Source organism: Panulirus ornatus, chromosome 12 (assembly GCF_036320965.1).
Source record: "Panulirus ornatus isolate Po-2019 chromosome 12, ASM3632096v1, whole genome shotgun sequence".
NCBI lineage: Eukaryota > Metazoa > Arthropoda > Malacostraca > Decapoda > Palinuridae > Panulirus > Panulirus ornatus.
The window spans coordinates 3,675,320-3,687,981 of NC_092235.1; the positions used below are offsets into that span (position 1 = coordinate 3,675,320).

At 40.3% G+C, this 12,662-nt stretch overlaps 1 protein-coding gene across 2 annotated transcripts in view; it reads right to left on the reverse strand.

Moving 5' to 3' along the window:
- LOC139751783 (uncharacterized) overlaps window positions 1-12,662 on the reverse strand; it is a 242,605-nt gene that overhangs the window by 87,299 nt on the left and 142,644 nt on the right. The gene's annotated exons all lie outside the window — the stretch shown is intronic.

The window sequence follows — 12,662 nt, forward strand, 5'->3', positions numbered from 1 at the left end:
TCGACACGGCTTTTAACGCCCGTACGTGGTGCGGAGTGCAGTCGGTGTGTAACGTAGGACATGTCATGTGTTATTGGTCCCAGTCGGTCTAGAACGCTGGGCCTGACATGTGTTGGGGGACCAAGTCGGTCTTGAATAGTGGGCCTGACAGGTCTTGAGACCTGCCATGTCTCCCTGAAGGTGGGCCTGACAAGTGGGGTGGGCTGCATTTCCTCATGGATGGTGGGTCTGGTAGGGCGTGTGGGCTGCAGTTCCACTTGAGTGGGCGAGGTCACTTGGCCAGCATCAGTGGGACGGTGAGGTTTCACTTTTGCACAGCGACCGTTGACGGAAAGTGGTGTCACGTCGGCAAGAAGTGCCTTGTTGTAGGAGGCATAGCAGGGTTACTGGATGACGGCAATCCGCGTGGTTCTCGTACGTGGGATGCAGCCAGGATACTTCTCCGTGGTGGGGCTCGCTTCGTGGTTGGTGGGATGTGGCCTCCCCGCCACATGGTCACAGTGGTTGACCTATTTTACGTCAACACATTACGAGGTCAACCTTCACCAAATCCATATGGCGTTCATACCAGCTTCACCCATATTCCATTTCCTCCAATTCCACTTCTGGGTATTCCACCTCCATATCCATACAGCCAAATTCCACTCCATCCATGACTTCCACGTCCGGGTATTCCACCAATTCCACTCCATCCATCTCTTCAACGTCTGGGTATTCCACCTCCATATCCACACAGCCAAATTCCACTCCATCCATCACTTCCACGTCTGGGTATTCCACTTCCATGTCCACATAGCCATAGCCCATGTCAAATACATGGACATATTCAAATTCCATCTCCTGGACAAAGGAGGATCGTCCTACTTCCTTGGTGAACATTATTATATTGAAGTGTTCGAGGAAAGGTTGAGGGAGCTTGCAAGGCGGAGCAGAGATGTTCACTCGACAGAGGTCACAGCTCAAATGATGCTCTCGGTCCCGGCTCCCGCCTTATATAACCTGGGAACTGATCATATCCTAGCATAGCTTAATATAGAGAAGTCTAATATAGTGAAGTCAATACTTTAATACAGTTAAGTTTATTTCTCAATAGTTTAATACATGTGCCTGACAACAGTTCCTTCACCCGTGCAATGTCCCGTCACAGAACACAAGGATTGTCATTATAATTCGTTTTTATCAGCAGAAATTAGATTAAAGTTACTAAAGATAAGTGGTTTAATATGTTATGTGTGTTCTCTGTCATCATAAAGATGGCCATCTACCCTGATGTGTAAAGAAAACATCAATTTTGCCGAGGCTGTGGTGAAGATAAGAACACAATGATATGATAATGTGGTCATACAATGGTGTAGTCAAGATGTGTTAGAACTATGTAGTGAAGATGGGAGTGTAGTGAAGAGGAGGATTTAGTGAATATATATGTTTCTTCACGCTGAGCCATTCCATATAGATGAATATATCTATAATCTAATTGCGGTAAATTACCATATGACTTTAACGGCACCAGCCAGCAGGAAAAATGTCGGATATAGGAGTGACTGAATATTTTGTCGGGTACGGAAATAATTGAATATTTGGTACGATCGATCAAAATGCTTTTTATAGGCAAATAATTTCTGATTTTTCAAATGATTTTTTCCATATGTTGGAACTGGTGTAAGTAATTAAAGATATGAAAACCGATGGAAAAGTTCAGTTTAACGCTTTTACGAATGTCTTGCTGCGTGTTTGGGAAGAGCAGTAAACTACAGGAATATATTGGTCTAATGTCCCCTGCTCGTCCAACAGCAGATATTGTTTGGTCTGAGACATTATTTCTGGTGGAGGTGGATTCTCTCCGGCATTGCGTAAATCACTTCCACAAACTTGCGCCATTTTGCACAAATACAGATCCGATATATGCATTTCCCAGCTCTGTTACGTTATGGACCCTACTCATCCTAGCCTAACCTAGCCTAAATAAAAAGGTGTGGAATAATGTGCAACATTTCTCTTTCATTACAAGTGATAATAAACCTAGGCTATACAGCAACCAGGAACGTCCATATTTGTCTAACTTCTCACATGTCTGTGTCATCTGTCTGCAAACATGTCGACCATTACCATGAGGGCAATTGCGGCTTTTGATTTTGAATATCTCATGCTTCCTCTCTGCCGTGAGATCTTCATACTTAAATAAAATGGTGGGCCGTAAGAAATATATGGCTCAGTTCCATCATCAGTTTCTAAGAAAACTGAAAAGGTGAGGTCCCACCGAGATTCGAACTCGGATTGCTGGATTTAGAGTCCAGAGTGCTAACCCTTACACCATGGGACCTGATAAGAAAAGATGTGATTTCATCTAAATGTTTTACATATAATCAACCAGAGGCCATTCCTCCCATTTCTAGAAGGTTCTCGAAGATTCTGGGTAGGAACTGCCATTGAGAGGACGTAGTTATACGTATCATTAATGATATTATTGTTGACTTTCTGATTAAGAAAGATAGATAGATAGATAGATAGATAGATAGATAGATAGGTAAAAAACAGATGTTAGATAGATCGATAGATACGTAAGGCTGTATATGTCAATTTTCACAGAAATCATTGATATCTGCGTTATTCTGCAAGAAATACATGTACATGGATGTAGTGATAATATGGGTTAGGTATAAGACCAGTCGTGTTGAGATTGTAGTGAATGTGACCATTGACTTCAACCTTAATAGTGCAGTGAAGATAAAGTTGTAGTGAAGATAAATCTTGAAGTGACTCATACGGTTGTTGTGAGTACAAGGATGCATCGTAAATGAGTCCTTCCTACCTGAAAGTCAACAATTACAAAATTGATCAAGTATAACAACATCCTCGGACAACCAACTACAAACACCAACCATAGAGTGAACCTGACTGTCACCTAACGACGACCTCTCAAAGGTAATGATCTTACCAGAATCTTCGAGAACCTTCTAGAAAACCTTGAACCCTGCAGGCAGGGAGGGAGGAATGGCCTCTGGTTGATTATATGTAAAACATTTAGATGAAATCACATCTTTTCTTATCAGGTCCCATGGTGTAAGGGTTAGCACTCTGGACTCTAAATCCAGCAATCCGAGTTCGAATCTCGGTGGGACCTCATCTTTTCAGTTTTCTTCGATACTGATGATGGCCGCATTATTCTGTACGTTATATATACATTCATATATATACATAAATATGTATATATAAACATATATATGGAATAATATGGTTTTATCAATAGCCAGAGACCATTCCTCCCTCCTTGCCTGCAGAGTTCATAGTTTTCTGGAAGGTTCTAGAAGATTCGGGTGAGATAATTGCCATTGAGATGACATTGTTATACTTCATATATCAATGATTTTATTATTGTTGACTTTCAGATAAAGATAGATAGATAGATACATAGTTAGATTGATAGATTGATAGAGCGATATTCAGATAGGTATATAGATAGATAGATAGTTAGATTGATAGATTGATAGAGCGATATTTAGATAGGTATATAGATAGATAAGTTTCATCAATACTGTATCTTACGCTATCTCCTGTTGCTGGACATATGTTCAACCAGCATTGGGAAAACCTCCAGTAGACCTTAATGTAAAGCAAGATAATAACAAAACCTGCAATAAAAGAATACGATCAACTCCCCAGTGCAGAAATATTGTGACCAGAAAGTCTTCTAGCAAGATGTCAGACGCTTCCACGGGAATCACAAACATAACATCAAATATCTGAAAGTCAACAATAACAAAACTAATGATTATAATGAAACTATAACAACAAAAATGATAAACACATGGAAAACAGTGTTCTAGATCATGCCTCTAGAAAACAAACTTTAACGAAAACTGTGAAAAGAAATACCCATCTGGCTGATACGACACAGTAAAAGAACCATCCCACAACCAACTCTAAACTGAACCTGACTGTCCCCTAACAACGTCCTCTCAATGGTATTTATCTTACCAGAATCTCGTAGAACTTTCCAGAAAATCAAGAACTCTGCAGGCAAGGAGGGAGGAATGGCCTCTGGCTGCTGATGATAACCACATTATTCTATATATATACTTTTACCTACAACCGAAGGTTGACCGGCCAGCCCAAGTGGCTACAGAGGTTGTATCCATGAAAGAAACGGACCCACCAGCAGACGAATTCGGTTGGCAGGTTGTATCGAAGAAGAGGAAAAAGAAGGTTGCCCAACCAGCCCAACCAGAAGGGTGTAGCAAAGAAACGAAAGAAGGCTGCCCAACCAACCTGGGTGGTAGTAAGGATGGCTGCTCCACAACCCCAGGTCGTTAGGCAGACTGTAGCCATGGAAGAAAGGAAGGCTGCTCGTCCACCAGCCCAGGTACCGAGTGAGCGTGTAGCTATGCTGGCTGGCCCACCAGCCCGGGTAGAAGGCTACACCCAGATGGCTATGTCGGGTGCAGCAAATAAGGAAACCCCACAACTACTCCACGAGGTTTGCAAGCTTGCACCCAAAAAGATGAAGACGAAGGTTGCCACACTACCTAATGCACCACAACATGTCTAGAAAGGGAAAAGGTGGACAGAATGGCTGGAGGTCCCACTCCAACAACAAAATCACCTTAGGAGCCAAGTTCCATCCATTATTGAAAATATATATATATATATATATATATATATATATATATATATATATATATATATATATATATATATATATATATATATATATATATATATATTATATATATATATATATATATATATTCAAACTACATTGTAACTTACATATAAATAGAATCATCAAGCTTCACTATATTAACTTTACTATATTTAAATATAAACAAGGTCTAACCGAGGTTACTTGGTGGAGCAAGACGTGAGAATATCATCAACTGGCCCTCCAGCCCTGGGTTGAAATTGTCGTTCTGACGTATTTCGAGTTCAGTGCTGATACAGGATCATTGATTAGAGGTCTATCTTGTTAGTCTGTGTAACTTCGCCTGACCCAATCCACGTCTTCAATGGCTTTCTGTTACTACAAACGGGATTACAAAGGAAAGGCTTCCTTTGTTAGTTTCATGAATACCTTCGTTCAAATGAAGGGAAAGACTATTACTATGAAGCGGTACCTTATCAGCAGGAAAGAGCTGCAGCAACGGTATGAAAGTTACTGCAAGATACATAACGAGCCCGTGGCTTCCAACGTAAACATCGGCCGCCATTTGGGTTCCCTCGGCATCATGTGTGACACCAAGATTGGACCCGTTGGGAAACAGGAACGATACTATTCTGGTATCATGTGGCTCGATGGCGCAGGATCACCAACTGAAATGCAAAGAAAATGGCGAAAGCCGCCCAAACGTATCATGAAGGCCGTGCAAGAGAAGATCGAGGGGAATCGGTTGAGAGACGATATCGCTCACAGTATATTGAAATTTATACCCAAGACTTCCCCTGATCTCCAGACACAGCCAGCCACAGAGACCACCAGCCCCGCTCTCCAGACACAGCCAGTCACAGAGACCACCAGCCCCGCTCCCCAGACAGAGCCAGTCACAGAGACCACCAGCCCCGCTCCCCAGACAGAGCCAGTCACAGAGACCAACAGCCCCGCTCCCCAGACACAGCCAGACACACAGCCCACCAGCCCCGTCCCCCACACAGAGCCACAAGATCCTGATATTGAGGAAGCAAATGAATTTCTCGATGATTTTTTGCTTTCACTGGAGAAGAACTGATGCGTTCCTTATAGACAAGACAAAATGTTAAAAAAGGAATCTATATAAGTTCACTTATGGAGTGAGATCTTTGACGGAGCTGTGCTGCCTATAGCACAGCCTACCAAAGGGTGATCTTTGCTGTCGTGCAGTAACCTCATGAGGGCGGAGTCCGGCTACACTTTCTTTACCGAGGAAAAGATCTCTGCACTAATATTGAGTTTCTCCGTTGGCGTCAGGGTAAACACCCATCCCCCCCCGAAGCTTGGTTACCTTTCCGTGGTGGGGGGGACTTCATGGATTGGGCAGTAGCAACCATCGTTGGTTGCTTCTGTTCAATCCATGAACGAAAAACCAAGCATCTTGAACGTAATTGTCGTATAAATTCACTTGATGTTAAAACTGACGCGAAAGCGGTTGTCTCAATTTTGTCAGAAATGTTTGTGCGTTTCGGCCTGATGGCGGGAGTCGGTTTGGCGCTGTGGTCATGAGGGAATACGAGGAAGATTGGCAACCGTCCCAGAAGTAGCTACAGTGAGGCCCAGCAGCTGTCCCTAATACTGTGGAAGGCACTCATGTAAGGTGTGCAGTGAGGCGCACCAGTAACAAGGGAAACGGACAACCAAAACAGCAATCTTGATCATCAGGAGGATATCCAATGCTCAGAGTAGATAAGGACGATTATTGTATGGCTTCGCTGAGAGGATGAAAATCTTAGCCGTGAAAATCAACAAGTAAAATAACTAGTAGTTAGTGGTAGTGAAGTGGAATTACCGTATTTCTGTGGTCTTAATAGTAAAACGAAACTTTTCGTTTTCTCCATCAATCTAGAGGTGTTGTAGACCACCATCCTTAAGGTTGTAAGGTAATGGTAACTACAAGGTTATGACCTCAGCAAATTTGTGATGGAAAGTGCAGGAAATGTGGTAATGTATATAATATAAATTGTGTTGTTGTATAATAAATGTGTAATAAATTTTGTCTTCTCTGTTTCCGTTCATTAATTCAAATACAGGTAAGTTTTCTCTCTAACGAGGTGGAATAAGCTACGTGCACTCGGCTTGTAAATGTGGTGACTTTCCCTTCATTACCACAATGGTGTGCTGAACTGAAGATGTAGAATTCCGTAGACGAAACTAAGATAGGAAATCAATCTACATCAAAAATTGAAGGCGCCGCTCTGTGTGTGTGTGTGTGTGTTGTGTTTGTGTGTGTGTGTGTACTACTTTAATCATTATCACATGAGTCTTTTGAGGAAGGATTTGTACACTCACGTTGCCCCGTCTTTTAACCTTGTAAGTGTAAAATATGTTTTCACTCCTGTGTGCACTCACACACACACACACACACACACACACACACACACATAACCTATAATATTATCTAGTATTTTCTTCAGACGGATATCTTACACCTTGATTATAAAAGCCAAAGAAAAATTTATAAAAACATATACATATATTTACACACGTGTAGATATATGTTATGTATTGAAATGTGGCGGAAAAATTCCTTATATATTAACAAACGTGATTGAGGACGTAAAGAATCTGGTACAAACATAATGGTTATTGTGATAAATGATTTATTTATGGTAAATATGTATTGTGTTGCATTATAATGGTTGTTCAGAACCAAGGTTCTTAAACCCGAATCAGTAAAATACTATAAGAAATAAAAGATCAGTTAAACATAAACATTTATAGTGATTAATCACACAATATATCTTACTGTGGGTATCTAAAAGAAAATCCATTGCAAGGAGCTAGTTTAAAGCAGGAGCAATTCATTTTTTAACAAAATAGTTACCTCTACATCCCTTTTCTTTCGTCACCATTTCTTGTGTTTACTACTATCAAGAAATATCTTTCATGTAACATAAAAATTCTGTCTAGGTATTTGATTAATGTTCTTCAACGACGCGTTGTATAACTCTTCGTTAGTGAAGTTCATATCGTGTAATGGATCAAGCATTACAAAGTTGTGTCTATCCACACAAGTGTTACACGTCCCAGGTAAAGATATATTCTAGAGATAGTGTATATCTAACATATATACGTGTTTTTTAAATATGTGTAAAAAGTTTTCCTGAGGGACAATAGCTAAGACTTTCGTATTAAAGTTGATCAGTTGTAAGTGATCAAGCATTACAAAGCTGTGTCCATTACCACTGGTGCTACTGATCCCAGGTAAAGGTATTCTACCCTTCTAGTTATCTATGCTTCATCTCTGGCTTGATCCTTGCAAGTGATATATATGGTGTGTAATTCTCTATATTCTTATCATACAATCAATCAGTTGAGGTGCAGAACACGCTGTTCATCCTGATCACTCCACTCTCTCACATACTATTATTGAAAAGGTGTTACCGGACTCAACCCGTAAGTCGTTACACCAGGAATGACAAGTAACATTGGGGAAAGGCTGTATCATCGACCAGGGAAGGGAAGAAATAGCACAGTCTCATCGAAAACCTTTTTGCTTCATAGATATGTGCCATCATTCCCTGCTCCTGTGTGGAGTCCAGCAGCCACGAAGGTGTAGGAGCTCTATCAAAGGTGTGCTGGTGATGTGTGGTAATAATAATACTACTGTTCACACCATCACCTGGGCTGAGCCTCAGGACCTGTTACCCTCCTCCTGAGAAGGACTATTTTTGTGTCCCTACTCATCACACTCTCGAGAACCCCTCAAAATACTCCTCCCGAATTCCTTTCCTACCCAAACCCTTCCCTCTACGCAGTCAGTAATGAAGACAGACATTCATAGCTTTATATGCAGCTACCTGCTGGACCTGGACGATCATTTTATGTTGAACTTATGGTTCACATTCTGGCTTCATGACCTTTAGGTGATAGCCCTTAAATCCAACCACATATATACATCCTGTTATACAACTGATGTTACTGTCTGACGTATGTATGGTGCGGCTTGATGACCTTACCTGCTGATGGCTAATATCGACTGTTATCATCTTGCAAATTTTGTTATTTGTTTGCTTTTCCGTACGGTACACATTCTGGTTAACGAACTTTACTTGTTGACAGCTGTAAATTCAGAGATAATAAAACATACGTGTTATAGAGCCCGTATGATGAGGGCCCGAGCCAGGCAAGGACCTGACGAATCTGTAAACTAGAAATTACCTGTTAGGCAAGATCAGAGAAGGGGCCGTCCACACTCTAGATGTAGGACGTAAACCTAGAAAATCTAACAACGACAACAAACAACAGGTAGGTGAAGACCTCACTAGTGTGACAACGACAGTAGATAACTGCTACGAGGAGACCTGCTGGTGACTCTAACAATAACATAACTGTACAGTAAACAGACTTTCTGAGAACGGGCTGTCGTAAGACAAGGGCCCATGTCGGGCGAACACCTGCCCAATCTAACAACAACAATCTATCTAACTATTTGTTGTCATATATGAATCCTGACTCCATAACTGTTGATTAGTAGATTGCTTCACGTGGCAGAGATGATCCAGTCATTACACACGACAAAGGTACACTACTGAACTCCACCTCGTTCAACTCTGGGCTAACTAGCGAGCTACAAGGAACAGCCTTCCTGACCACCATTACCACACCTTGCAACTGCTCACTTGAAACGCTTCTGACAATTAACTGCCACTGTTTGTATCATCCTCAGCTGTGTTGACGACCCGTCCCTCACACCTCTTGTATACGTAAAGCTGGTGAACAGTATATGGTCTCCTCCCAACACCGGTCACGAACATTCTCCTATATTTCTTATTTTGTTTATTATAAAAGGAATACATATAGTAACGGGAGCCTAGCTATGATTATTACGCCTAAGTCCAGCACCATTAAGACTGTCTTTATAGATATACAAATACCAGCAGAAGACATGCAGAAGGATTGGCCATGTTGTGTGTGCAGCAGCCAGACACGTGAAGCCACACATCACACCACCGTCCGTGTATGACTGCTGGAGAACATAACCCCAGGTTGTATATACTGGACGAAATGATTGTACATCAAATTGGAAATGACAATAACACACTTATCCAAAAATATAAAGTGTATGTTAGTTCTGTATGTTAAGTACCTTATATTAATATTATGTCATACACAGTTATCATTTGATTGTATAATTAATAAGTCACCTATTACGTAGCACTTAGACATATGGTGTGAAAATATAATACAATATCCATAAAAGGTTTTAGCAAAAATGTATAATTATGTTGATGCAATAAGGAAAATATGAATGATGACTAACCTTGGTAGCTTGAGTTCTACAGAAGTGCTTCATGTTGCTTTGTAGTAAACACAACATTCCTAAATTGTCTTGGCTCAGTCTCTCTCCGGCGTGACCTCATCTGCTGAGAACACCTGCCAACTGAGGCAGCAGCTGACACACCTGGATATGGCAACTGAGGCAGCAGCCGACACATCTGGATATGGCAACTGAGGCAGGAGCTGGAGACACCTGAGTATGGCAACTGAGGTTTGATAAAATGAATATTAGTCAGTGATTTTCCTAGGTGTAGGTCGAGTTTTCACTTAATTTAACGATGATTAATAAAGGTTTAATTGTGTTTTGTCTTGAGGCTGACGAGTGTTGGCAAGATTTGACCAGAATGCAGCAGAGATAACGCGTAGCTAGCGATCACTGCTGGAAAATCCAGAGTTATGAAGAACTAATGCGTGAGTTACGTCTTGTCATGTTATGTGAGAAGTGGAGAGAGAGAGAGAGAGAGAGAGAGAGAGAGAGAGAGAGAGAGAGAGAGAGAGAGAGAGAGAGAGAGAGAGAGAGAGAGAGAGAGACACTGTGATTAATGAAGATGTATCAGGGGTCAGAAAAGACACAAAGGAAGATGGAAAGGGAAAGAGAAGGAAAGAAGAAGCTAAACAAATAACAGAAGATCCGTCATAATGTGTTTCCCACAAAGTACTTGGCTTCAGTGTTAGATTTCAGATGAAGATGCTGGAAGAATAGTCGTGTGTATTATCCTTAAATTCTCTGTGACGTCCAGATATCATCCACTCACTCCACTTGTGCATATGTGAGGCAGTTCTTATAACAGCAGAGCAACAGTCACATCTGAACAATATGGTGGGAACATGGATTTTTCATGACCTACGCAAAATGAAATAATCAGAATTGATTGTAAATATGTGTGCAAAGATTAAAATCAATGATGATTTATACTGAGTACCTGCCGTAGATGCCAGACTCCTGCTTGAACAAGTGACTTGCCATTATTTTCGGTTGTTCACTATAATAGCCAAGAACTACCTCTTCATCATTAATGTTTTGGATGGGGAAGAAATTGCTTCCTACATACCGCAATGGTCCAGCAGAGGTTTGGTTAACTCTGACTGATATAATTGTGCAAAATTTATAAGTCAACCCCAATAGTCAACCCAGTTAACTAAGACAAATACATATTAGTTTTATTTAATCATAAAAATATTAGAAATCATTGGTTGTTACAGTACCTTCATCATGTTGTCATGAAGTCCCTACTTGTCCTTACCATCAACACAAGTAATCTACTTTTCATTACTTCTGTTTTATCTCTGTTTCTCTTTACAGTCTTTATATATAGCAAGATATCTTGAGACATATCTATGGTCATATATTGATCTTTACAGTCTTTATATATAGCAAGATATCTTGAGACATATCTATGGTCAGATATTGATCTTTACAGTCTTTATATATAGCAAGATATCTTGAGACATATCTATGGTCATATATTGATCTTTACAGTCTTTATATATAGCAAGATATCTTGAGCCATATCTATGGTCATAAATTGATCTTTACAGTCTTTATATATAGCAAGATATATTGAGACACATCTATGGTCATATATTGATCTTTACAGTCTTTATATATAGCAAGATATCTTGAGACATATCTATGGTCAGATATTGATCTTTACAGTCTTTATATATAGCAAGATATCTTGAGACATATCTATGGTCAGATATTGATCTTTACAGTCTTTATATATAGCAAGATATCTTGAGATATATCTATGGTCAGATATTGATCTTTACAGTCTTTATATATAGCAAGATATCTTGAGACATACCTATGGTCAGATATTGATCTTTACAGTCTTTATATATAGCACGATATCTTGAGACATATCTATGGTCATATATTGATCTTTACAGTCTTTATATATAGCACGATATCTTGAGACATATCTATGGTCATATATTGATCTTTACAGTCTTTATATATAGCAAGATATCTTGAGACATATCTATGGTCATATATTGATCTTTACAGTCTTTATATATAGCAAGATATCTTGAGACATATCTTTTATTTATTTTTTTTTATTATACTTTGTCGCTGTCTCCCGCGTTTGCGAGGTAGCGCAAGGAAACAGACGAAAGAAATGGCCCAACCCCCCCCCCCCATACACATGTATATACATACGTCCACACACGCAAATATACATACCTACACAGCTTTCCATGGCTTACCCCAGACGCTTCACACGCCTTGATTCAATCCACTGACAGCACGTCAACCCCGGTATACCACATCGCTCCAATTCACTCTATTCCTTGCCCTCCTTTCACCCTCCTGCATGTTCAGGCCCCGATCACACAAAATCTTTTTCACTCCATCTTTCCACCTCCAATTTGGTCTCCCTCTTCTCCTTGTTCCCTCCACCTCCGACACATATATCCTCTTGGTCAATCTTTCCTCACTCATCCTCTCCATGTGCCCAAACCACTTCAAAACACCCTCTTCTGCTCTCTCAACCACGCTCTTTTTATTTCCACACATCTTGAAACATATCTATGGTCATATATTGATCTTTACAATCTTTATATATAGCAAGATATTTTGAGACATATCTATGGCCAGGTATTGATCTTTTTTTCTCTGTTTGTTGTCATATGGAAATTCATGGTAATAATATTGTTTTCAGGCTAAAATCTAAGGTCTGGTCTGTATCAATCA